Genomic DNA, 27,019 nt, shown 5'->3' with positions numbered 1-27,019 from the left:
GTGAGAGCAGGGGGGAGTGTTGAAATGGCATAAATACCATGGCTACAAGAGCAGGTCAGAGGCTAGGAATCCTGTGGCAATTAACTTGCCTCTGGTCTTCCCCAATGCTTGTCCACCATTTACAAGGCACAAGTGAGGAGTGTGATGGCATACTCTCCACTTGCCTGGATAGGTGTAGCACCAACAACACTCAAGAAGCTCGACTCCATGCAGGACAAAGCAGCCCGCTTGATTGGCACCCCATCCACCACCTTCAACATTCACTCACTTCACCAATGCACAGTGGTAACAGTGTGCAGCATCTACAAGATGCACTGCAGCAACTCACCAAGGCTCCTGCAACGTTTACCACCTAGAAGGACAAGGGCATCAGATGCATGGGAACACCACCACCTGCAAGTTTCCCTCCAAGCCTCATACCATCCTGACTTGGAACTATATTGCCATTCCTTCATTGTCACTGGGTCAAATTCCTGGAACTCTCTTCCTAACAGCACTGTTGGTGAACCTACACCCCAAGGAATGCAACAGTTCAAGAAGGCAGCACAGCACCACCTTCTCAAGGGCAATTAGGGATGGGCAACAAATTCTGGCCTAGCCAGCGATGCCCACATCCCATGAATGAATAAAAGAAAAAATTAGGGTTTGTCCATTGACGTGTAAGTGAATTTGTAACATTTTAATAAGTCTTAATTACTACCAAACAGCCACTCTGGCACTAAAAATTTACTTTTACATTTGTGGAGGAGTCTCATTCCTTACTATTTTAATTATAGTTGGAGGTTTAAAAAAGCTAACTTTTTCTTTCAGCTTCCTTTTTATTTTTCTCTTCCTTAATCCTACCTTTTGGTCTCTTTCACTTTCTGTACATGTTGGCATTGTATTGGCATTGCCGTTCTTGGCTCAGACTCTGTGTCTCAGTAAGGATTCTTCAATCTGATTAAGGAGTCACACTATTGCTTACCCTGTTCCCGCATGTACTAGGACCCTCTAGAGGGTGTGATGGATGGTGCACACCATACATTCTCCATTGTTCACGAAATCCAGGCCAATGGTTCTTGCCATGACTGACGATTGTAAATATACAAAAATTTTTTACAAAAGATATATTAAGTTACAATCACCCAGAATTTGTTGGAGCAGGGCACCTCGTGGCATGCCCTGTTTGTTAGATTTTATTCCTCACCCTTTAGATTGAAAAACTTTTGTGCAGCAAATTGCTAGAAGTGCGAGCTGAAGTCAGTGGGGCAACTGGAACCACCAGTCTATCTTCTTAACTAATCAGAATTCAAGATAGAGAGAGAGGAATGATGGAGAAGGAAATAAGATGAGTCAGAGTCAAATTAGATACAAAAAGTGAAATGGAGAGATATGGAAAGATTGGATTGAGAGGAAAAAAGACATGGGAAAAGTAAGAAAAGCTATCATAATTGAACTCTTATAAAACATGTAGGATTGAGAGACCACGGTTTCAATTGTTCCCTTTGTTATGAGAGCTCCTATTTTTAAAAAAAATGTTTTTAAGGACTCATTTGAATTGTGGAAATGGGTTCATTTGGAAGTCTGAAGAAATGCTAAACTTTTTTTTCACTGGGATCATTGAAAGGACACTCAACTGTGAAACCCATTACTGGAAGCATCAATGAGTGCTAAAAACCTGTACTGAAGATCACCTGCCTTAAGATAAATAAACAACAGGAACCTTAGGCTAAGGGGAGATGTTTACAGAGAAGCCACATGTCAAGGTTTATGGACTTGAAAAGACAGTGCACTCCTCCCACCTCGGTCCTAACGCCTTTCTGGGCCGGAAAGATTAAGTGGCATTGCAGGAATATAAATCTTTTCATTTAAAAGGGTCCTTACATCATTGAGTACCAGTCCTAACTTTCTGTGACTGAGTTTAATTTGTTTTAATAGTGCATTGAAACTCTTGGGAGGTTGATAATGAGCTGCTGTTTTTGCAAGGCTAATGGCAGAATGGTGCAAGTCGTCCAGCAGTTTTGTGGCATATCTCTTCCTTGCCACAAATTGCATTAAACAGCTTCATTTTGTCAGCAAAGTTTGGGCCAGTGTTGCAAATCATTTTAATGGTTTAGTGGTTGGATCTGATGCATTGCCGACCAGATAAATTGCAGCTTCTTTTGTGCATTGTTGGATTATTTTTCATTGTGTCTGAGGGCTTTAGTTCTTCAAAATCTTTGCTTACTAGATTAGTTGACATTGATCTGGCTTTGGATTTGTGAAAAGCTAATACATTGCCATAAGATTAGTATTTCTGTGATGTATAGACAAAAGAATAGGTATGAAATTTTGATCTCTGGTAGGAAAGTGCAGAATCTTTTAAAGGCGAGCAGCCCTGTAATTCAAGGCTCTTTCCAGTGTGAAGTACTTAGTGAGTAATGTTTTCCACAGGCTCTTTTTTTTTTATATAAAGAAAGGAAAGGAAGAATTTGCATTGGAAAAGGAGGTGGGGTAGCACTGCTAATAAGGGACGAGATCAGTACATTAGTGAGAGAGATCTTGGATCAAAGGAGCCAGATGTAGAATCAGTTTGGCTGGAGCTAAGAAACAGCAAAGGGCAGCAAACATTGGTAGGAGTTGTTTATGGGCTAGCAAACTGTAGTGGTAATGTTGGGCACGGTATAAGTCAAGAAATTAGAGCTGCATGTAGCATGGGCAATACAGTAATAATGGGTGACTTCAATTCATATATAGTCTGGGTAAACCTAATTAGCACTAATGCTGTGGAATATGAATCCCTATAGTGTGTACGAGATGGGTACTGGAGCAGTATGTTGAGGAACCAACTAGGGATCAGGCTATTTTAGATTTAGTATTCTGTGATGACAAAAGGCTGATTAATAACATTGCTGTAAAGGAGTCATTAGGAAATAATGACCACAATATGTGCATCGATTATGATTGAATTTTACATCAAGTTTGAAAGAGATATAGTTCATTCTGAAACTAGGGTCTTAAATCTGATCAAAGAAAACTATGAAGGTATGAGGGGCAAGTTGGCTATGATGGATTAGGAAAATGCACTCAAAGATTTGATGGTAGACAGGCAATGGCTAGTACTTCAAGAAATATTACATGGTCTGCAACAAATATACATTCCTTTAAGACAGAAAAAATAAACAGGGAAGGTGACTCAACCGTGGCTAACAAAAGAAGTTAAAGATTGCATTAGATCAAAGGAAGTAGCTAATAAGATTGTCAGAAAAAGTGGTAAGCCCGAGGATTGGGAGCAATTTTGAAATAAAGCAAAGGAGGACCAAGAAATTGATTTTTAAAAAAAAGGGAAAAGAGAATATGAATGCAGGTTAGCGAGAAACATAAAGGTGGACTGCAAAAGCTTCTTTCGGTATGTGAAAAAGAAACAATTAGCAAGGACAAATGTGGGCGCATTACAGGCGAATACAGAATAATTTGTGGTGGACAATGGGGAAATGGCAGAGAGAGTAAACAATTACTTTATGTCTGTCTTCATGGAGGAAGATACAGAAAATCTGCCAGAAATACTAGCGAACCAAGGGACTTGTAAAAATTAGGAACTGAAAGAAATTAGTATCAATAAAGAGGTAGTACTCGAAAAATTAATTGGGTTGAAAGTTGATAAATCCCCTGGACCAGATGAGCTACATCCCAGCGTATTGAAGGAGGTGGCTATAGCAATAGTGGATGCATTGGTGGTTATCTTTCAAAACTCTAGATTCCGGAAGGGTTCCTGCAGACGATAAAGTAGCAAATGTAACTCCCCTATTTAAGAAGGAAGAGAGAAAACGGAGAACTACAGACCTGTTAGTTTGATGTCATGAGTAGGGAAAATTTTAGAATTTATTATAAAGGATGTGATAACTGGACACTTGGAAAATAATATGATCTCGCAGAGTAAACAATTAGAGCACATGGGATTGGGGGTAATATACTGCTATGGATTGATAATTGGTTAACAGACAGAAATCAGAGTAGGAATAAACAGGTCGTTCTCCAGATGGCACGCTGTTACTCATGGGTTACTGCAAGGATCAGTGCTTGGGCCACAGCTGTTCACAAACTATATAAACGATTTGGATGCTGGGACCAAATGTAATATTTCCATATTTGCGGATGACACAAAAAATGGTGGGAATGTAACTTATGAGGAGGATGCAAGGAGCTTCAAGGGGATTTTGACAGGCTAAGTGAATGAGCAAGCACATGGCAGATGGAGTATAATGTGAATAAGTGTGAAGTTACCTACTTTGGTAGAAAAAACAGGCACAGTATTTCTTAAATGGTGAGTGGTTTGGAAGTGTTGATGTCCAAAGGGACTTGGGTGTCCGTGTTAATGAGTCACAAATGGTATGTTGGTCTTCATCGCAAGGGGATTTGAGTACGTCTTGCTGTAACTGTATAGAGCCTTGGTGAGACCACATCTGGAGTATTATGTACAATTTTGGTCTCCTTATCTAAGGAAGGATATACTTGCCATCAAGGAAGTGCAATGGAGGTTTACCAGACTAATCCCTGGGGTGGCGGGATTGTCTTAGAGGAGAGATTGCAGAAACTGTATTCTCTGGAGTTTTGAAGAATGAGAGGTGATCTTATTGAAACTTACAACATTTTTACAGGGCGTGACAGGGTGGATTTGGATAGGATGTTTCCTTTGGCTGGTGAGTCTAGAACCAGAGGACTCAGTCTCAGAATAAGGGACAGGCCATTTAAGACTGAGATAAGGAGGAATTTCTTTATTCAGAAGGTGGTGAATCTTTGGAATTCTCTATCCCAGAGGGCTGTGGAAGCTTAATCATTGAGCAAGACAGAAATCGATAGATATCCTGCTATTAATGACATCATGTGATATGGGGATCATAGGGAGAAACGGTGTAGAGGTAGATGATCAGCCATAATCTGTTTGAGCGGGCTTAACAGGCCAAATGACCTACACATGCTCCTATTTCCTATGTTCCTATAGCCACTTTCACAACCTAATGAGATTCTCCCAAAATGAATTGCAGCCAATCAAATAACATTAAAATGTAGTCGTTATTATAATGTAGGAAATGTGGTTGCAGCAAATTTTGTGCACAGCTTGTTTCACAAACAGCAATGAGGTAATGACCAGACAATGTTTTAGTGATGTTGCCTGAGATTAATTATTGGCCTGGACACCAGGGTGAACTCCCGTGCTCTGAATAATGCTGTGGAATCTTTAATATCTGAAAGACAGCATTTCTGGCAGTGTTGCACTTGCATGTTAGTATACTGACGTGTCAGCCTAGGTTATGTATTTAACTCTTTGGAGTGGGACTTGAACCCACGACCTTCTGATTTCATGGCAAGTGTATTACCACTGGGAAAGGCTGACACTTTGATAATATTCTTCAGGTTTTTAGTTTCTGTTCAGTATTCTTGTACGAAGCAACTACTCTGCAGAGTTGAGCTGACTTATGTTTTGCAAGACCAGGTATGACCCACCAAGATTTTTTTTTGAGGGGGAGGGGCAGAAAGGTATCTAATAGTTTTGTTGTCATACTCTGGCTGTTTAGGCACCAACCTGCAAAGAAACATGCTCCTATGTGTAGAATATTCTTCATTTTCATTGAGGCAATTTTCAAAAAGTTGCTGCACCTGTCCAAAACTATGGTATCAACAAGAAACTGAGTTCCTGTTGGATCGGATTTCTTTATTTCAGGACAAAGGCTTCATATCCTGTTAAGTCAGGTTATCCTGTATATAAAAATCACCCAGTGTTAACCCAGCATGCATCTTCCTTTTGCATGTGATGTGCTTCTTGAACACCTACAATACAAACTTTGATTATAACGTGTCACATTTCAGTATCTTTGATTTTCTTTTGTCTTCACAGACAGTATTTGGGGAATATGTTTTAAAACAAAGTGAGTTCACACAGGTTTCAAAATTCACAGGCTGCAGCCAAGGAGATGAGGGGCAGTACTTAATGTGTTAATGAGCCAACTATACTTAATTTATCCAGTCATTGCAAACAATAAGTAATTCATTATCTCATCTCCAGTGGGCTAACACAACAACCTATTTGTGTGAGCCCAGCAAGAGTATCTGATACATTTTTGGGAGAGGAAGTAATTGGTTTGATTGGCAGACTTACAGGTCAATCCCGAAGTACGGGAAGAGTTGAAGGCACAGCCCTCCTACTTGCTGGGAACACAGAGGCACTTGGGCAGTCAGCCAGGTTTTAAACAGGAGACTGTGATGCAGGCCTGGACTTGGAGCTGGAAGCTGAGATGTTGGAGGTCAGTTTTGCTGTTAGAAGTGGCGTAGGAAGAAGGTAATAGTAAAAGCAAGTAACCCCACAAAAGGGACTGACATGTGGCTTATTTTCCTTATTCAGAGGAGACGTGATTTATCAAAGGGAGATTTTTTGAACTGTTTCTCTATGTCCAGTTGCTGTCTGTAATATGAATCAGTTCCTGTGAAGTGTCTTGGGACAGTTTAATTTGTTATAGGTGTTATATAAGTGAAAGTTGTTGTTAATGATTCTCATCTAATGTGCTTCTTAGTCTGGTTACTGAAAGCTTTACAGGTGCTTTTTCAATCTATGTGTAAAGGTTACAATATACACTTTCAATGAAAAGTGGTTCTTCTGCTTTGCCTTTAAGTCAATTAGAACAACACCACCAACACCTTGCATTTATATAGCACCTTTAATGTAATAAAATGGCCGAAGGCACTTCATAAGTTTTAATAAAACCAAGTATGACACAGAGTCTCATGCGATATTAAAGCAGAAGCTTGGTCAAAGGGGTGGGTTTTAAGGAGCGTTTCAAAGGAGCAAAGTGAGATAGCGAGGTGGACAGCTTGGGACCCAGGCAGCTGAAGGCGTGGCCACCACTGGTGAGGCAATTAAAATCAGGGATGCTCAGAGGCTGGAGTTAGAGGAGCGCAGATATTTGAGGGATGTGGGGCCAAAGGGGATTAGAGATAGGCAAGGGCGAGGCCATGGAGAGATTTGAAAAAGCGGATGAGAAATTAAAATTGATACATTGCTTAACCAGAAGCCAATGTAGGTTAGCGAGCAAAGGGGTGATAGGAGAACAGGATTTGGTGCGTTAGGTCACGGATAGCAGAGGTTTGGATAACGTTAGATTTACAGAGGGTAGAATGTGGGAGGCCAGCCTGGAGAGTATTTGAATAGTCAAGTCCAGAGGTAACAGATGCATGAATGAGAGTTTCAGCAGATGACCTGAAGTAGGGGTGGAGTTGAGTGATGTAACAGAGGTGAAAAGAGGCGGGCTTAGTGATGGCACGAATATGTGATTGGAAGCATGGGGTCAAATATGATACCAAGATTGCAAACTGTCTGTTCCACCTACCGATAGCTGCCAGGGAGCAGGATGGAGCCGACGGCTAGGGAAAGGAGTTTGCGGCGGGGCCCGAAGACAGTAGCTTTGGTCTTCCCAATATTTTAATTGGAGGAAATTTCTGTTCATCCAGTACTGGATGTCGGGCAAGCAATCGGACAGTTTGGAGGCGGTGGAGGTGGCAAGAAAAGTAGTGGTGAGGTAGAGCTGGGTGTCGTCAGTGCTGTTGTATTTTCAGCTATATCGCTGAGGGTGGCATATAGGTGAGAAATAGGAGGGGCCAAGGATAGATCCTTGTTCAGGAGTGGAAAGAAAAGCCGTTGCAAGTGATACTCTGCCTGTTGTTAGATAAGAATCAAACCTGTTGAGTGTAGCCTTACCCAGTTGGACGATAGCGTTCGAGGAGGATGTTGTCAACTGTGTCAACAGGCTGCAGACAGGTCGAGAAGGATGAGGAGGGATTGTTTAGTTTTGTCATAGTCATGTAGGATGCCATTTGTGACTTTGATAAGAACCTTTTCAGGACTGTGGCAGGGGCTGAAACCTGACTGGAAGGATTCAAGCATAAAGTTCCAGGAAAGCTGGTACAAATTTGGGAGATGACAACATGTTCAAGGACTTTGTAATGAAAAAGGAGGTTGGAAATGGTGTGGCAGCTTGCAAGGTTGGAGAAGGTCAAATGTTTTTTTTTGAGGAGACCATATTTGAAGGAGAGAAGGGACAGAACCTGAGAGACAACTCTTAAGGATATCAGCTAACATTGGAGCCAGGAAGAGATATTGGGTGGTCAGTTGTTTAGTGGGATAATTAGATATTGGGCACTCTCTGCTCAGTTTTGAGTGCAAGAACTCGGGCCATTTGCGGGAGTGACCGGCACCACGATATGCAGGTCAACATCTAAGGCGGACTTGGAATTTATAAAGTCTTCCGATGCCACAGTCTAAGTGGAAGGTGCCTCTTGGGTTTCGATTTGTTTCCAGTTTTGAAAATGTGTCAGAAACCTATTGCATATGATGCTTATTCAGCAGGTGAGCCTGATTGTTTAAATACTAATACGTTATACTATAAACAAAAAAACAAACAAACCGAAGATGCTGGAAACACTCAGCAGATTCGGCAGCATCTGTGGAGAAAGAAACAAAGTTAACGTTTCAGGTCAGTGGCCTTTTGTCACAACTGGAAAATATAATGGGTTTTTAAGCAAATGAAAATGCAAGGAAAGGTGGAGAGGAGGAAAGGACAAAAGGGAACATCTGTGATGGGGTAGAAGGCAGGAGAGATTAAATGACAAATATATCTTGGAATTTAAAATAGGTTGGTACATTGTATTAAATAAGATGGACTTTACTGGGGTTTGAAGTAATGTAAAGACTTTGATGGTACTGTCATTGTAGTAATTGCAGGCCCATTTAAATTGTTGGCTTAAAATCCCATTTGTTGACAGCAGTGTGATTGTTTAGGGACCACTTACCTAGGTTGTAAATGAAGGGGAAACAACTGTTAGAACCAAGTGAGAAAGGGGTCTAGGGGTCCCTCTCAGCCTTCACATGGTCTTACCATGACCGGGTTTAATTTCAAACATGCTGTTTTTTAGCTCCCCCTTAGTGAATCCTTGTTCACTAACTTCCAATTAGAAGGCAAAGAAGCTAGCCAAACAGGTTTTCTTAGGTTTAAAGAAGAAACATTGAACTTCATTAAACTTAATTTTTTTAGTTTAGAGATATAGCACTGAAACAGGCCATTCGACCATCAACCACCCATTTATACTAATCCTACACTAATTCCATATTCCTACCACATCCCCACCTGTCCCTATATTTCCCTACCACCTACCTATACTAGGGGCAATTGCTAATGGCCAATTTACCTATCAACCTGCAAGTCTTTGGCATGTGGGAGGAAACCGGAGCACCCGGAGGAAACCCACGCAAACACAGGGAGAAATTGCAAACTCCACACAGGCAGTACCCAGAATTGAACCCGGGTCACTGGAGCTGTGAGGCTGCGGTGCTAACCACTGCGCCACTGTGCCGCCCTTAAACTCTAATTTGGTTAGCGCCTATGCCTACGGATATGCGACGCGCCCATGCTAGCATGCATATGTGATACACACACGCAGATAAAGACAGAAAAGAGCAGAGGAAATAAAGTGGAAAGGTTTGAGGCAATATCTGAAGATGGTTTTGGTTACAGTTCTTCGAGCTTGCTGTAGAGTCCTTGATGGTAGGTCTTACTTTCCGTTGGGGCCCAGTATTCTTGAACCTTTTTGGATGTAGGAGACTTTTCTCTCTTGCAGTTCATGTGTCTTCAGTGGGTTCAGAGGCTTGTGAGAAAGAGATGGGAGCAGACAGGAGAGATCTTCTCACTCCAGGAGCAAACAGTCTTTCCTGCCTTCAAAAACTCTGTGGCTAGTTCAAAAAACCCTGTACCAGCCAGTTAGTCATGTGGCCAGCTAGTTTAACCAGTCCTGGCTTCTGTGGATTGTATCACCTTAGCAGTCTCTAGAATGCTCTTCCTTACACCTCCAATGTCTGGTGATCAAAATCCATTGTGGGTTGAATGTGTCAGGAAATGGTCCTTTTGTCTCCACAAGCACTGTCAGTATGCAAATGTTTTTCAGCTAAGTGTCTGGCAACCCTTGTAACAGGCCTTCTCTTTTTCCCAGCAAGTTTAAAATTGATGTTCTTGTGACAAAATTAACGAGCCTCATTCATGGCAGGTGGGGGCCTGAATGACACCTCCACACCCAGCAGAATGAAATGCGATTTGAGAAAGCGCATTTTGTTAAAAAGGGTCGAGAGAGAAAATATAAGATGCAGGAAAAAACATGCGTCTCTCTCTCGTTCACATGCATTCATAAATCCTAAGACTTATTACAGCCTTTCTTTTCTTGGTAGCAGTGTTGCTTTAAACTGCCCTTTTGGCATCCCAATAAACATATGGTTCTTTGGGGAGGTTTTTCTTCAGTTTGCCCATTTCCATGACTGCCTTGGGTGTCTCTGAGATGGTTAGGTTTAATTAGCCCCAAGTTGGAATTTATTTTCCCAAGAGAGTCAATAGTGGGCAGGTCTATCCTGAACACACTTTCAGTGCTTTGCTGAGTCATGCAAAGGCTTTTGACTTCAGGGGATTGGTGGTTCTCTTTTTTTGGACTGTGGCGGAGGATTCTTTGCTAATCTCCCCATTATCCTCTGGGGCACTCCTGCCTGCAGGTATTTGTGCAAACTCTACTGCACTCCCCTGTGGCACTTTGACTAGGTGAGGCATCATCCTCACAGTTTCTCTCTTTCCCCCCCCCCCCCCCCCCCCCCAGAGGTCTTTCTTTGTCTCTGCAGGTTCCTGTAAATGCTGTTAGCAACTCTGGTGGGGTGCTGCGAGGGTCTGCATTTACATAGGAGAATGTGGGGTCTAACTTTTCAAATATTTCGGGGTTGGCTGACCGGACCATAGGGATTTCTTCCGGGATTCTTTCTGGACTTCCTTACCCTGCCCCCTTCGTGGCTTTTTTCTCTTCTTCCCTTTTTAACCTTTTGCCAGCCTTGTGCCTGCCTGTCATCTTTTGTTCTCGGCAGAGGTCCCGTACAGTTCACCAGCCCTCTGCTGGAGGGTCCTCCTAACGCTGGTACAGGACTTAGGGGTGCAGGTTTCACTGTAGGTTGGGGTTTCCCCTCAATCTGACACATGTGGCAACTGCTGTTAGTATGCAAATGTTTTTCAGCTAAGTGTCTGGCAGCCCTTCTAACAGGACTTCTCTTCCCAGCAAGTTTAAAATCAATGTTCATATGACAAAATTCTTGGAAGGTGGGGCCCTGCATGATACAACTGTTGGGTTGAAAGAATCATTTTCTGTTATCACCATAAAAGGAACTGAAATAGTTTAGTTTGAACGTTTATGTAAATCAGTGTTATTTCATGGATTAAACAATGCTGTGCATGCTATATAATTCAACAATATTATCATTTAAGTAGCTCAGTCGTATCTAGCAGGATAAGGACTATCCCTCAAATTCATGTTTTAGGTTACTATGATGATCTAAGCCCAGAGCTTCAATGCAGTTCTTTCGAGATGCTGACAGTGTATTTCCAGCATTTGCTTTGTTACCCTACAGTTGACTCTTCCTGTAAGTTGTTTTAATTTTCTAACTAATCACTTGATCCATTACCATTTGAATCCTAGCTTGCTGTTTGTGGGATGCTGCTGTGAAAATGGGTCTATTTTAGCTCTTTTTGGTGTGAATGTCCTCGAGTATTGTGTGCTTACTTTGTTGAGTGTATGGTCCTCCACACAAGTCCCAATGACTTGAGACGTGTGGCTTGTGTTGTTGAATTTCAGTCTTGGTCAACCTTTTGTCAGGGAATGAAAATAGCAGCATCTACTTAACAAACTGATCACTGCTGGTGAAGCTGATTTAGTATCAGAGAATCGAAGCCTTGGGTTTGTATTTGCAAGGTTGTGGTGATCATAAACTGCTCAAGCTTCATTCTTGTACGCTACTTGAAACTTGAGGTGTTATTGCTTTGAAAAACTTCAGTCTAGTAGTATTCTTCTAAAAATTCTGTTGAGGCTGCATCTGCTTGTGGAAGTTACCATAAATGTTCCTGGGGCACTATTCAGAGAGCTGGTAGCCTGGCCAATGTTCATCACTCAACCAAAAATATTAGGTTATCTGATCTTAGTTTCATTTGCTGTTTGTGCACTTTGTGAAAATTCACTGCCACGTTTACCAATATAACAGTGACTGCAAATTATTTGAAGTCTTTAGAGACGTCACAAAGATGTCTATACATCTACATTTCTTCGTTCTTTGTCCTTTTCGGTTTCGCCATTTATCACCTGATGTGATTGGACCACATTAAGTGTTACCGAAGCGCATTCTGCTATGCCAACAATGCTCATTTTACAAGAATCATACTGGAGAGCAAAGATATCTCCTGGCTTCTTCTCGTCACTACCAACCATCTCCTTGAACCCCTCTCACCTAAAGAAAGCCAAGACTTGCATTTATAAGCACCTTTCATGACCTCCAGATATCTCAAAGTGCTTTACAACCAATAAAGTACTTTTGACGTGTAGTCACTATAGTTAATGTCTGAAACAGGGCAGCGAATTTGCACGCAGTGAGCTTCCACAAACAGCAGTGTGATAATGACCAGATGATCTGGTTTTTAGTAATGTCGATTGAGGGAGTAATATTGGCCAGGACACTGAGGATAATTCCCCTGCTCTTTGAAATAGTGCCATGTGATCTTTTACATCCGCCTGAGAGAGCAGACTGGATTGCTCTGTGCACTCTGGTTGAATGGCTGTCTTCTATGCCATAGATGGCACTATGACACTCAATGAGTTCACATTGGAAACCAACTGGTCATTCTGTACTACAGGTGTTTGTTAGATCTGTTATCTTCCTAGAACTGTAGAGCACAGTTATGGGCGGAATTATGATGGAAATGCCGCTGGTGGAAGTTAATTCATAGAATGGTTACAGCACAGAATGAGGCTATTCGGCCTGTTGTGTCTGTGCCAGCTCTCTGCAAATGCAACTTACCTAGTCCCCCTCCCATGCTTTTTCCCCTTAGCCCTGCAAATTTTTTTTCTTCGGATAATTATCCAATTCTTTTTTGAAGGCATCAATTGAATCTGGCTCCATCGTGGTCTCGGTGCATTCTAGATCCTAAACACTCGCTGCATAAAACAGTTTTTTTTAATTGGAAACAGTTTATCACTGTTTTCTGCTGTGCTGATGTAGTTAGTCACTTTAGTGAAGATCACTAACATCTGTGAAGACTGACGGCTGTTCTTCCAAAGAAATTGGCATTTTGAAATTTGGCAATCAGCTGGCCTCTGTCAGATGATGGTTGGAAATAACACCATGTATTAGGTGTCAATAGTATTTGCATCTAGGCAACATCCACTACGAAGATAACTTGGGTACACATCAACCATAATGTTATCAATTGTGTCTAGTCTCCACTGAAATTGTTGTGGGGAGAAAGCTTACCGTCATGCTATTGCATATGTATCATGGTGGAATTTGATTTCTGGGTAAGTCCCTTCAGTGATCGAATGGGTTTGATTGACAGGAAGCATGGGTTGCATACGAATGTATGAATTAGGAGCAGGAGTAGGCCATTCGGCCCCTTGAGCCTACTCCACCATTTGATAAGATTTATAGCTGATCTGAATGTGGGCTCAACTCCACTTTCTTGTCTGCCCCCATAACACTTGATTCCTGTGTTTATCAAGTATCTGTCGAACTCAGCCTTGAATATATTCAATGATCCAGCCTCTACTGCTCTCTGAGGAAGCGAATTCTACAGACTAATGACTGACAGAAAACCGTTCTCCTCATCTCAGTCTTAAGTGGGAGACCCCTTATTTTTAAACTGTGTCCCCTAGTTCTACCCATAATTGGAAACATTCTCCCAGCATCCACCTTGTCAAGTCCTATTTGTTTCAATAAGATCACCTCTCATTCTTCTAAACTCTAATGGGTTTAGGCCCAACCTGTCCAACCTTTCCTCATAAGACAACCACTTCATCCCAGGAATTGGTCGAGTGAACCTTCTCTGGACTGCTTCAAATGGAATTTTATCCTTTCTTAAGTAAGGAAACCAAAACTGTGGACAGTGCTCCAGATGTAGTCTCACTAAGGCTGTAGTTAACTTCCCTACTTTTATATTCTGTTCCCCTTGCAATAAGCAACAACATTCCATTTGCCTTCCTAATCACTTGTTATACCTGCGTACTAACGTTTTTGAAGGACGCCAAGATCCTTCTGTACCACAGAGTTCTGAAATCTCTCCATTTAAATAATCGGCTTTTCCATTCTCCCTGCCAAAGTGGACAAGTTCACATTTTCCCACATTATATTCCATCTGCCAAATTTTTGTCCACTCAATTAACCTATCTATATGCCTTTGTAGACTAGGCTGAATTTTATTAGCGTGCTGCGCTGTGAAGGTGGCGACCTTCTGAAACGGAGGTGCCGCCGCACAGCCCCCGTGATATTGTGTGCAAGGGCTCATTTAAATGGAGGGGGCGGAGCAGCCGCCCCCGATGACGTAGAGGGGGTGTCTGCTACGTCCGCGCCACCGCGCAGGCGCCATCTTTAAAGTGTTTCAAGGCCTTCGAAGTGATTTTAATTTTTAAAGTGATATTCTGTTCCATTGAGTGTAGAAATTGAAATAAATGGTGGAGGCCCTTTCCCACCCACCCCCAATGTTTGTTTTCGGTGCAATGTGGACATCATGAACATTATTTCAAACCCCAACTTTCCCCCACAACCTCTTCACTTTTGCCTTTCAATCCCTCTCCACCATCCCCACAACCAATCGGTATAGGTTTCCTTGCTCCCTGACCCCTCCCGCCCTGATAATTTTATCCCTCCTCCCTCCCCACCAGTTTCTTGCCTCGGAACTCTGTACGGAGTTCCGAAGGCACGTGAGCTGCGACTGGCGGCTGTCAAATTGGCATGGGACGGCCGCCGCCAGCAGGTAAGGTCATTTGCATCTTATTAATGATCATTTAACTATTTGGATGAAGGCGGGGGAGGGGGGGGGGCCACACCGAGGCCTCACCGCCGCTAACATCCGGCGGGGCCTTCTCGGCGTCGTGGGTCGGGGCGAGCCGCTCCCGCTAGCATTTTACGGGCCTCCCTGCTGCAACCCACGGTTTCGAGGGGCTGATAAAATTCAGCCCTTTGTGTCCTCTTGACAACTTGCTTTCCTAGCTATCTTGAATTAAATTATCAATGCATTATGTGTGAAAGCAAAATGATTGCTTATATGTATGAATTTGTGATGATTTGTTTTCAAAATTGTGACTTATTAATCCGTGGATTATGGAAGGGAAATGACGTGAGGAGGAGTTGAAGGACTTCCCTCTTTTTCCTCTCCTTGTTAGACCACAACAAGTTTAATTATTTCTTTAAAGTGGATATACTGGCTAATTTCAGTAGGTGTTTGATTACTTACTTGCAATGATCATTTCAAGAATCAATCGGACAGGTTTTCTTGAGTTAACAGAGGTTAACTTTATTGTACCTGAACCTACCTAATAAAATAATCAACAATGCACCAACTTTCACATTCACACACGCACACTAGAGGTTTAGACACACACACGAATAGGTAGATTGGTTGAGTTGGTGTCTGTAAAAAGGGTGTACTGTCTGCGGAGTTCGGTCATTCGGCTGACCTCTAGCTGAATTCGGTGGTCCTGAGGCTTTTAGTTTGAAGAGGTAGTTGACTGGTTCGGTGGGTTTCTTGGAGACAGCAATGTGGATAATTTCCTCCAACGGGTTTCTGATTGTAGCCGGAGTATGCAAAGGTGGTCAGTCAACAACAGGGTTTGAAAACTTTCAAGCTGGAATGGAGAGAGACAGAGAGAGAGACCCCCATTTAGGGTCTGCTCATGCCAGAGTCCGGTTGCTTCTCTTCTGCTGCAGAGAAAACACTCTCTTAAAACCACAGATGGGAGGGGCTTGTAGCATAACAGTCATTCAGTGATTCAAAACATCGCATTTAGCAATATTTCTTCATCTTGCTGAGAGGACAGATAGTTCCTTTTAAACTTCCTGAGTCTTGGTTCTTTCTGGGGACTTAGCAGGTATTTTGTGTCTCCTCACAAGCATTGCAGTGTAGGGATACAGTGTTGCAAATTAGGTGATCATCTTAAGCTGAAAGGATGACTTTATTCGCAGCTTGCCTTTTTCAAAATGTCTCAAATAAAAACATAAATTCAGATCACCAGTCAGTGGATTAAAGAAAATTATCATTCAACAAAACACATTGGTGTAACATATGTCTGATTTAAAGTAGAGTTACTTCCCAAGATGGCTCTGTATATAAGCAGCTTTTGATTATTAGAGATAAAACTTCCAGTTTATAGTATAATAATGCTTCATCAGCATCAGGCCAGAAATTATGCCAATCCGACTACTACATTCCTCTAATTACTGTTTTTTTTTGGAGTGCTTGCTGTCTCTGGCTACCTGAATAAAGTGTGTAAAGTTTTTTTTTGAGTGTGCAGGTGCTAGCTGACGCTGAATTTGCTTGTGAATCTTTTTTTTGGCGGCATTATTTATCCACTTTTAAGCTATGGGTAGAGCCAGGGAGCTGGTAGCTGCGTGAAAGATTGCATTTATGGATTACAAGGAGAAGTTGGAGGGCATAAAGCCACACTAAGACAGTTGTAGTGACATCAACCATGTTTTTTGATCTTTTGTATTGTTGTATTAATTTGGTTTCCCGAGCCAGGCATTTGACGGCTGATTCCCAGTATTTTTGCTGGTAAATCTATTTTATATAGCTGGATGCTGGTTCATAAGTCAAGTTTAAGGTGATTTAACAGTGTACATGCTGGTAGCCTATTCGTGGATGTCAGGCTTTCAGAACTGTGTAAAAGCAGATTTAGTCACTGTTAGTTTAAAAAATCCCCTGCAAGAACCAAGACCCAGGAATTTGATGCGTTTCCAAAAGTTGATGGGAGAAGGCTCAATGGATTATACTTCATTCCAATTTTGTGCAACTGTGTTTAAAACGACAAACAGAAGCTGAATTGGCAATAATTTGACTTCACTTCCTCTTCTAAATGAGCTACCATGGAGTGATGATTTTATTTTACAAGCACCTCGGTATGATCTTTTAAAAAAATTAATTTTCATGTGTCCCTCATATATAATGCTAATGCTGTTAAACTGGTTAACAATACAATTGGTTTAATCAGTTTAGCAATACATTGCATGACATTGTGTGTTTGTTAATAACTATCTGCATATAAAGATCAAGTTCTGGAGGAGTGACAACAGCACCTTTAACATAAATACAGAGCAAAGTGTTCTGGTCATATCCTGAACCATGAATTAAAGGCCAGTCACTGTGCTCTAACATTCTATCAGGTTTGGACCAAGGCTTTTCTCCTCTTCAGTTGCATAGTCTAGTCTCATCCTCCTTCTTACTCATTTAATACTTTTTCTGAGCAGTTATCTGAGTGAAACTTGAATAATTTGCCTGAAGCAAGATGTATATCACAGCCTATTTATATATGATCTACTCCTGATAATGCATGTCCATTTTTGCACCAAAAATTGTATTAGCAAATAATTTGAGAGAATTTGAATTGAGCATCCACTCTAAATATAAAATACTAAATTCTTAGGCCAAATTCTTAGCAGAAATTTGGCCTACGTCAGTGTAATTAATGAAAATTTTTTACAGGGCATTTGACTTGTTTTGGAATGAAATAAAGTTTGAAATTCTGGGGATTGCAGTGCATTTAATGTATTGTAAGGAGGAGAAAGGAGGTTATGGCCCAAACTATATTTCCACCATCATTCTTGTCTAATACCTCTACTGTGTCTCATCTGCTTATCCTTTTCTTCAGTGGTCCATGTATACTATCTTGGAAGTCTTCTGTAATTCCTCTGATGGATTGGTGGGTGAATGCTTTGCCTGGTGTTTGACGGAGACATAGAGAGCAGAAAGGTCATATGTTCAGTTCTTGGTTTATGCTGGATTGGCTACTCTCAGCAAAGAATGTAGTTGAAATGCTTGTAACTGGACTCTGAGTATGGAAAAAGTAAAAGGAAACTAGCATTTTTTTGGAGGAGCATACTATACATCTCAAAGAGATGCATGTACAATGAATTACTTTGAAATGCAGTGACTGTTGACAAATGTAGCAGCCATGTAGCACATAGCAAAATCCTGTGAACTACAGAGGGGGTCAGTGAACTGTTAAGCATATCCACTAGAGAAGAAAACTTGACAGATGTTGACCAGTACTTTGATGCCGTGGGAATTTTTAACATTCACAATAACCACTGGAATATCTCCTTTAAAGGACAGCACTGCTAACCAGCACCACTCCCTTTGTACTGAACTGGAGTGTCAGCTTTGATTATGTGCTAATTTTCTGGGGCTTGAACCCACCAGTTTAACTCCGGTGAGAGTGCTGCTATGTTGATAGTAATTTTATAAATAAGATAACTAACTTTAAAGCTTCCACAAAAAGAGATATTTGCTTTGGATCTAATTGCCATTACGGAGACATGGTTACAAGGAGGCTAGGTTGGGAAATAAATATTCCATGGTACACATTTCGAAAAGACAGAATGTAGAAGGTGGAGACGTAGCCCAAATAGTAAAGGATGACATGAGGACAGTAGTGAGAAAGGATCTTGGTTCAGAAGATGAGGAAGTATAATCAGTATCAGTGGAAATTTGAAATAAAAAGTGTCAGAAAACACTAGTGGGAGTAGTTTATAGGCCCCTGAGCAGTAGCAGGACAGCGCCTTAAGCAAGAAATAATTGAAGCTTGTAATACTTGTGGGGGACTTCAATCTTTATGTAGATTGGACAAATCAAATTGGCAAAGGTAGTCTAGAAGATGAATTTGTAGAATGCTTTTGCGACAGTTTCCTGCAACAATACACTGTGGAAGCAACGAGGGATAAAGCTATTTTAGATCTAGTATTGTGCAATAAGGCAGGTTTAATTACCCTCTTGGCGGGGTGGGGGGTGGAGGGGAAGTGATCATAATACAATTGAATTCCATATTAAGTTTGAAAGTGACGTACTCCGATCTCAAACAAGAATATTAAAGCCAATTACATAGGTGAGAGCTGGCTAAGTTTGTTTGGGTAAATAGACTACAAGGTATGGCAATAAATAAACAATGGGAAACATAAGAAACAATTCAACATTTCAGCAAAAATACATTCCATTAAAAAACAAGAACACACCAAAAAAGATCTATCTATGGCTTAGTTTAGTTTTAGTTTAGTTTAGAGATACAGCACTGAAACAGGCCCTTCGGCCCACCGAGTCTGTGCTGACCATCAACCACCCATTTATACTAATCCTACACTAATCCCATATTCCTACCACATCCCCACCTGTCCCTATATTTCCCTACCACCTACCTATACTAGGGACAATTTATAATGGCCAATTAACCTATCAACCTGCAAGTCTTTGGCATGTGGGAGGAAACCGGAGCACCCGGAGGAAACCCACGCAGACACAGGGAGAACTTGCAAACTCCACACAGGCAGTATCCAGAATTGAACCCGGGTCGCTGGAGCTGTGAGGCTGCGGTGCTAGCCACTGTGCCGCCCCTTTTTCAAGGCTTACTAGGGAAGTTGAGGATAGTATTAGATTAAAAGAAGAGGCTTATAATATCACAAAGGATAATAGCAAATCTGAGGATTGGGAGTGTTTTAGACACCATCAAAGGGAGACCAAAAAGTTGATTTAAAAAGGATAAAATAGAATGAGAGTAAACAAGCTGGGAAAATAAGAACAGATTGTAAGAGCTTCTACAAATATATAAAAAGGAGAGTAGCTGAAATAAACATTGGTCCCTTAGAGGCAGAGACAGGTGAAATTATCATGGGGAAGGAGGAAATGGTGGAGATGTTGAACAAATAATTTGTGTCTGTCTTCACAGGAGAAGATGCAAATTACATATAAGAAATAGAGGGTAACCAAAAGGCTAATAAGAGTGAGGAAATTGAGGTAATTAATATCAGCAGAGAAAAAGTATTCAAGAAACCGAAGGGACTAAAAGCTGACGAATCCCAAGGACCTGATGGCCTGCGTCTGAGGATAGTGGATGCACTGGTTATGATTTTCTAAAATTCCCTAGGTTCCCTAGATGGTTCCAGCAGATTAGAAGTCAGCAAGTGTAATGCTGCTATTCAAGAAATGACTGGGAGAGAAAACGGGGAAGTACAGGCCAGTTAACCTGACATCAGTTGTTGGGAAAAGGCAGGAATCTATTACGAAGGAAGTCTTAACAATGCTCTTAGAAAATCATACTATGATCAGACAAAGACATGGTTTTACAAAAGGGAAATTGCATTTCACAAATTTATTCGTTTTTGAGGATGTAACTAGTAAAAGAAAATGAACATCATGGGGCAGGACGTCAGAAATGCTCCATCCATCAATATTGGCGACCGCGCTCTGGAAGTGGTTCAAGAGTTCACCTACCTAGGCTCAACTATCACCAGTAACCTGTCTCTAGATGCAGAAATCAACAAGCGCATGGGAAAGGCTTCCACTGCTATGTCCAGACTGGCCAAGAGAGTGTGGGAAAATGGCGCACTGACAAGGAACACAAAAGTCCGAGTGTATCAAGCCTGTGTCCTCAGTACCTTGCTCTATGGCAGCGAGGCCTGGACAACGTATGTCAGCCAAGAGAGACGTCTCAATTCATTCCATCTTCGCTGCCTCCGGGGAATACTTGGCATCAGGTGGCAGGACCGTATTTCCAACACAGAAGTCCTCGAGGCGGCCAACATCCCCAGCACATACACCCTACTGAGTCAGCGGCACTTGAGATGGCTTGGCCATGTGAGCCGCATGGAAGATGGCAGGATCCCCAAAGACACATTGTACAGCGAGCTCGCCACTGGTATCAGACCCACCGGCTGTCCATGTCTCCGCTTTAAAGACGTCTGCAAACGCGACATGAAGTCCTGTGACATTGATCACAAGTCGTGGGAGTCAGTTGCCAGCGTTCGCCAGAGCTGGTGGGCAGCCATAAAGGCGGGGCTCAAGTGTGGCGAGTCGAAGAGACTTAGCAGTTGGCAGGAAAAAAGATAGAGGCGCAAGGGGAGAGCCAACTGTGTAACAGCCCGGACAAACAAATTTTTCTGCAGCACCTGTGGAAGAGCCTGTCACTCTAGAATTGGCCTTTATAGCCACTCCAGGCGCTGCTCCACACACCACTGATCACCTCCAGGCGCTTACCCATTGTCTCTCAAGATAAGGAGGCCAAAGAAGAACTAGTACGGTAGATGAAGGGGAACCTGTAAATGTAGTATACTTGGATTTCCAAAAGGCGTTTGATAAGGCACCACACAAAAGGCTGATACTCCCAACTCCATGCACCCTTACCTTGCGTAATAAATAACATGGATAGAGGATTAGTTTACAGACAGGAAGCAGAAGATGGGCATTTGCAAGTTGGCAGGCTGTGACTAGTGGAGTGCCGCAAAGATCAGTGCTGAGGCCTCAGCTATTTACTATCTTTATTAGTAATTTGGATGAAGAAATCAAGAGTAATGTATCCAATTTTACTGACAAAACAAAGCTAGGTGGGAATGTAAGCTATGAAGAGGACACAGAGGTTGCAAAGGGATATAGACAGGTTAAGTGAGTGGGCAACAAGGTAGCAGATAGAGTATAGTGTGGGGAAGTGTGATGTTATTCACTTGGGTTGGAATGGAGAAGTAGAATATTTTTTTAAAGGTGTGGAACTTCTAAATGTTGGTGTTCAGAGACACTTGAGTGTACTCACACAAGGAACACAAAGTTAGTATGTAGGTACAGCAAGCAATTTAGGAAGGCAAATGGCAAATTCGCCCTTTATTGCAAGTGATTGGAGTACAAGAATAACTAAGTCTTGTGTTATGACCGAGGTGGGAGGAGTGCACTGTTAATTCAGTCCCACTTCTCCAGAGACCACAACACTCTCTCTCTCTCTCTCTCTCTCTCTCTCTCTCTCTCTCTCTCTCTCTCTCTCTCTCTCTCTCTCTCTCTCTCTCTCTCTCTCTCTCTCTCCCTCTCTTTCTCTCATATATACAGCCAGTTAATTGGGGGAAAAAAGTATTTTTTATTTACAGCTGTTGCAAAGAAGTAGAAGGAATATAAAAAAAATAACATATTAAAGAGAAGATATGGAAGTCCTTTGTTTTGGCGAGCGAGGTGTCCCAAAGGTGAATAGGTGGCTGCCACTAGGAATCTTTCTGGAACAGTACTTTCCAGGCGATGTTGAAGAACAGTCTGGGTTGGCTTTCAAAGATATTCAGCATAGGAGGTTTCACATGACTGAGTGAGACCGGCGGTGCTTAAAAAGAGCAGCGACAGCGGGAAAGAAGGCGACTGAGTGAGACCGGCGGTGTTTAAAAAGAGCAGCAACAGTGCGCCTGAGTTTTGGAAGAAAAAAGCCAACAGTGACATCATAGGAGAGCTGCAAGGTGATTGGTTGGTGAGTAGCAGCTGTTAGAATATCGTTTTAAAAAAGAGGGTAAGTTTTTTTTGTTGAAAATAAAACCTCTGGCGATAAGGTGAGTACTTCTAAAGTGTTTTTTTTTTTAAGGACTTTAGATTGGAGTGAGTAGAACAAGGCCCCTAGTATAATTAGTATTTTTTAATTAAGGGAGTAACTAATTAACCTAAGGGTAAGTCATGGCAGGAGAGCTCAGCCCTGTGATATGCTCCTTCTATGTGGGAAATCAGGGACGCTTCCAGTGTCCTTGATGACCATGTGTGCAGGAAGTGTATCCAGCTGCAGCTACTGACTACCTGCATGACGGAGCTGGAGCTGTGTGTGGATTCACTGTGGAGCATCTGCGATGCTGAGGAAGCTGTGGATAGCACGTTTAGTGAGGTGGTCACACCGCAGGTAATGGCTGCACAGGCAGAAGACAGATGGGTGACCACCAGACGGAGTAGTAGGTGCAGGCAGGTAGTGCAGGAGTCCCCTATGGCCATCCCCCTCTCAAACAGATATACCGCTTTGGATACTGTTGAGGGGGGGAGGGGGGAGATGACCTCACAGGGAAAAGCAGCAACAGCCAAGTTCGTGGACCACGGAGGGCTCTGCTGCACAGCAGGGGAGGAAAAGGGGTGGAAGAGCTATAGTGATGGGGGATTCTATCGTAAGGGGTGCAGATAGGTAATTCTGTCACCACAAAGGAGACTCCAGGATGGTATGTTGCCTGCCTGGTTCTTGGGTCAAAGATGTCTCTGAGCGGCTGTAGGACATTCTGAAAGGGGAGGGTGAGCAGCCAGATGTCATGGTCCATATTGGTACTAATGACATAGGCAGGAAAAGAGATGAGGTCCTGCAAAGTGAATATAGAGAGTTAGGCAGAAGGTTAAAAAGCAGGACTTCTAGGGTTGTAATCTCAGGATTACTCCCTGTGCCACGTGCTAGTGAAGGTAGGAATAGGAGGATTAGGCAAATTAATGCGTGTCTGAAGAGCAGGTGTAGGCGGGAGGGCTTCAGCTACTTGGATCATTGGGATCTCTTCTGGTGCAGAGGTGACCTGTACAAGAAGGACGGGTTGCATCTAAACTGGAGGGGGACCAATATCCTTGCGGGGAAGTTTGCTAGCACTACTCGGGAGGGTTTAAACTAGTCTTGCAGGGGGGGTGGGACCCAAAGTAGTAGTCTCTCAGATGAGATAGTTGAGGCAAATGTAGAAGCTAAATCAAGCAAGTCCAGTAGGCTGGCCGGGCAGGGGCAGGACGGGGAGCGTGGAAGGTCTGGTAGGCTAAACTGCATTTACTCTAATGCAAGAAGCCTTACAGGTAAAGCAGATGAACTTGGAGCATGGATCGGTACATGGGATTGTGATGATATAGCTATTACGGAAACGTGGTTGAGGGATGGGCAGGACTGGGATATAGCTATTACGGAAACGGGATGAGGGATGGGCAGGACTGGCAGCTCAATGTTCCACGATACCGATCTTTCCGGTGTGACAGAGGTGGAGGTAAGAGAGGAGGGGGAGTTGCACTGTTGATTAGGGAGGACATCACAGCAGTACTTGGAGAGGATATCCTGGGGGTAATGTCCAGAGGCCATATGGGTAGAACTTAGAAATAAGAAAGGGGTGATCACTTTGATGGGATTATACTATAGGCCCCCCAATTGTCAGAGGGAAGTGGAGGAGCATATATGTAGGGAAACCGCAGATAGGTGTAGGAATTATAGGGTTGTAATAGTAGGTGATTTGAACTTCCCTAATATTGACTGGGACTGCCTTAGTGCGAAGGGATCAGATGGGGAAGAATTTGTTAAGTGTGTCCAGGATAGTTTTCTGAAGCAGTATGTGGATGGCCCTACTAGAGAAGGGGCTACACTCGACCTCCTCTTAGGAAATGGAGGGTGGGCAGGTGGTTGATGTGTCAGTGGGGGAGCCCTTTGGGACCAGTGACCATAACTCTATTAGCTTCAAGATAGTTATGGAAAAGGATAGGACTGGTCCTCAGGTTGAAGTCTTAAATTGGGGGAAGGCTAATTTCGATGGCATCAGACAGGAACTCTCAAAAGTTGAATGGGAGAGGCTGTTTACAGGTAAAGGGATGTCTGGCAAGTGGGAGGCTTTTAAAAGTGAGATGGGAAGAGTTCAGGGCTGGCATGTTCCTGTTAGATGGAAGGGCAAGTCTGGCAAGTTTAGGGAACCTTGATTGACAAGGGATATTGAGGGTCTGGTCAGGACAAAGAAGGAGGCATAAGTCAGGTTTAGGCAGCTGGGATCGAGCGAGTCCCTCGAGGAGTATAGGGGATGTAGGACTACACTTAAGAAGGAAATTAGGAGGGCGAAAAGGGGCCATGAGATTTCCCTGGCAGATAAGATAAAGGAGAATCCTAAAAGATTCTGTAAGTATATTAAGAGTAAAAAGGTAGCTAGGGAGAGAGTAGGTCCCCTTAAGGATCAGTGTGGCAATCTGTGTGTGGAGCCACAGGAAATGGGCAAGGTCTTAAATGAATATTTCTCGTTCGTATTTATCGTGGAGAAGGTCATGGAAGCTAATGAGTTCAAGGGAGGGAACACCAATATCCTAGAGCATATCAACATTACAAAGGAGGAGGTGTTGGAGGTTTTGAAGCACATTAAGGTGGATAAATCCCCAGGGCCTGACCAGGTATATCCTAGGATGCTATGGGAAGCAAGGGAGGAGATTTCTGGGGCCCTGGCAGAGATTTTTGTATCATCGTTAACCACGGGTGAGGTACCGGAAGATTGGAGGATAGCTAATGTTATTGAAGAAGGGCAGCAGGGATAAACCAGGGAACTACAGGCCGGTGAGAGACAGGATTTATATGCATCTGGAAACGCGTGGTCTGATTAGGGATCGTCAGCATGGCTTTGTGCGTGGGAATCATGTCTCACAAATTTGAATGAGTTTTTCGAGGAGGTGACCAAGAGGATTGACGAGGGCAGGGCGATGGACCTTGTCTACATGGTCTTCAGCAAGGCCTTTGACAAGGTCCCGCATGGTAGGCTGGTCCAGAAGGTTCGAACACATGGGATCCAGGGTGAGCGAGCAAATTGGATACAAAATTGGCTTGGTGATAGGATGCAGAGGGTGGTAGTGGAGGGTTGTTTTTCAGATTAGAGGCCGGTGACCAGTGGTGTGCCACAGGGATCGGTGCTGGGCCCTCTGTTGTTTATCATATATATTAATGACTTGCATGTGGTTGAGGGAAGGACAGGATTGGCAGCTAAATGTTCTGGGATTTAGAAGCTTCAGGCAGGATAGAGGGGGATGTAAAAGGGGTGGGGGAGTTGCATTACTGGTTAAGGAGAATATCACAGGAGGACACCTCGGAGGAGTCATGCAGCAAGGCAATATGGGTGGAGTTCAGGAATAGGAAGGGTGCAGTCACGATGTTGGGGGTTTACTACAGGCCTCCCAACAGCCAGCGGGAGGTAGAGGAGCAGGTATGTGGACAGATTTTGGAAAGATGTAAAGGTAACAGGGTTGTAGTGGTGGGTGATTTTAACTTCCCCGATATTGACTGGAACTCAATTAGTGCTAGGGGCTCGGATGGAGCAGAATTTGTAAGGAGCATCCAGGAGGGCTTCTTGAAACAATACGTAGATAGTCCAACTAGGGATGGGGCCATTCTGGACCTGGTATTGGGGAATGAGCCCGGCCAGGTGTTCGAAGTTTCAGTAGGGGAGCATTTCGGGAACAGTGACCATAATTAAGTAAGTTTTAAGGTACTTGTGGATAAGGATAAGAGTAGTCCTCGGGTGAAGGTGCTAAATTGGGGGAAGGCTAATTATAACAATATTAGGCAAGAACTGAAGAATTTAGATTGGGGGCGGCTGTTTGAGGGTAAATCAACATATGGCATGTGGGAGTCTTTCAAACGTCAGTTGATTGGAATCCAGGACTGGCATGTTCCTGTGAGGAAGAAGGATATGTTTGGCAGGTTTCGGGAACCTTGGATAACGAGGGATATTGTGAGCCTAGTCAAAACGAAAAAAGAAGCATTCATAAGGGCTAGAAGGCTGGGAACAGACGAAGCCCTTGAGGAATATAAAGACAGTTGGGAGGAACTTAAGGAGTCAGCAATGCTAAAAGGGGTCATGAACAGTCATTGGCAAACAAGATTAAGGAGAATCCCAAGGATTTTTATACGTATATAAAGAGCAAGAAGGTAACCAGGGAAAGGGCTGGCCCACTCCAGGATAGAGAAGGGAATCTATGTGTGGAGCCAGAAGAAATGGGCGAGGTACTAAATGAGTACTTTGCATCAGTATTCACCAAAGAGAAGGACTTGGTGGATGATGAGCCTAGGGAAGGGAGTGTAGATAGTCTGGGTCATGTCGTTATCAAAAAGGAGGTGGTGTTGGGTGTCTTGCAAAGCATTAAGGTAGATAAGTCCCCAGGGCCTGATGGGATCAACCCCAGAATACTGAGGGAGGCAAGGGAAGAAATTGCTGGGGCCTTGACAGAAATCTTTGTATCCTCATTGGCTACATGTGAGGTCCCAGAGGACTGGAGAATAGCCAATGTTGTTCCTTTGTTTAAGAAGGGTAGCAAGGATAATCCAGGAAATTATAGGCCGGTGAGCCTTACGTCAGTGGTAGGGAAATTATTAGAGAGGATTCTTCGGGACAGGATTTACTCCCATTTGGAAACAAATGAACTTATTA

The 27,019-nt window shown here is 42.9% G+C and overlaps 1 protein-coding gene across 8 annotated transcripts in view; it reads left to right on the top strand.

The window, feature by feature from the left end:
- The window catches only part of spopla (speckle type BTB/POZ protein like a), a 325,679-nt gene that overhangs the window by 83,257 nt on the left and 215,403 nt on the right, over positions 1–27,019 (top strand). Inside the window, exon 1 of one of the 8 annotated variants that reach the window (XM_068035020.1) lies at positions 6,207–6,260. The exons of the other annotated variants lie outside the window; for them this stretch is intronic. The gene's annotated coding sequence lies outside the window, so the exon portion shown is untranslated. Of the gene's footprint in view, positions 1–6,206; positions 6,261–27,019 lie in introns of those variants that run through there. 8 annotated transcript variants of the gene reach the window in all.

Source organism: Heterodontus francisci, chromosome 7, assembly GCF_036365525.1.
Source record: "Heterodontus francisci isolate sHetFra1 chromosome 7, sHetFra1.hap1, whole genome shotgun sequence".
Lineage (NCBI taxonomy): Eukaryota > Metazoa > Chordata > Chondrichthyes > Heterodontiformes > Heterodontidae > Heterodontus > Heterodontus francisci.
Note: the sequence above shows the minus strand (reverse complement) of the source record. Positions and strands in the feature narration are given on the sequence as shown.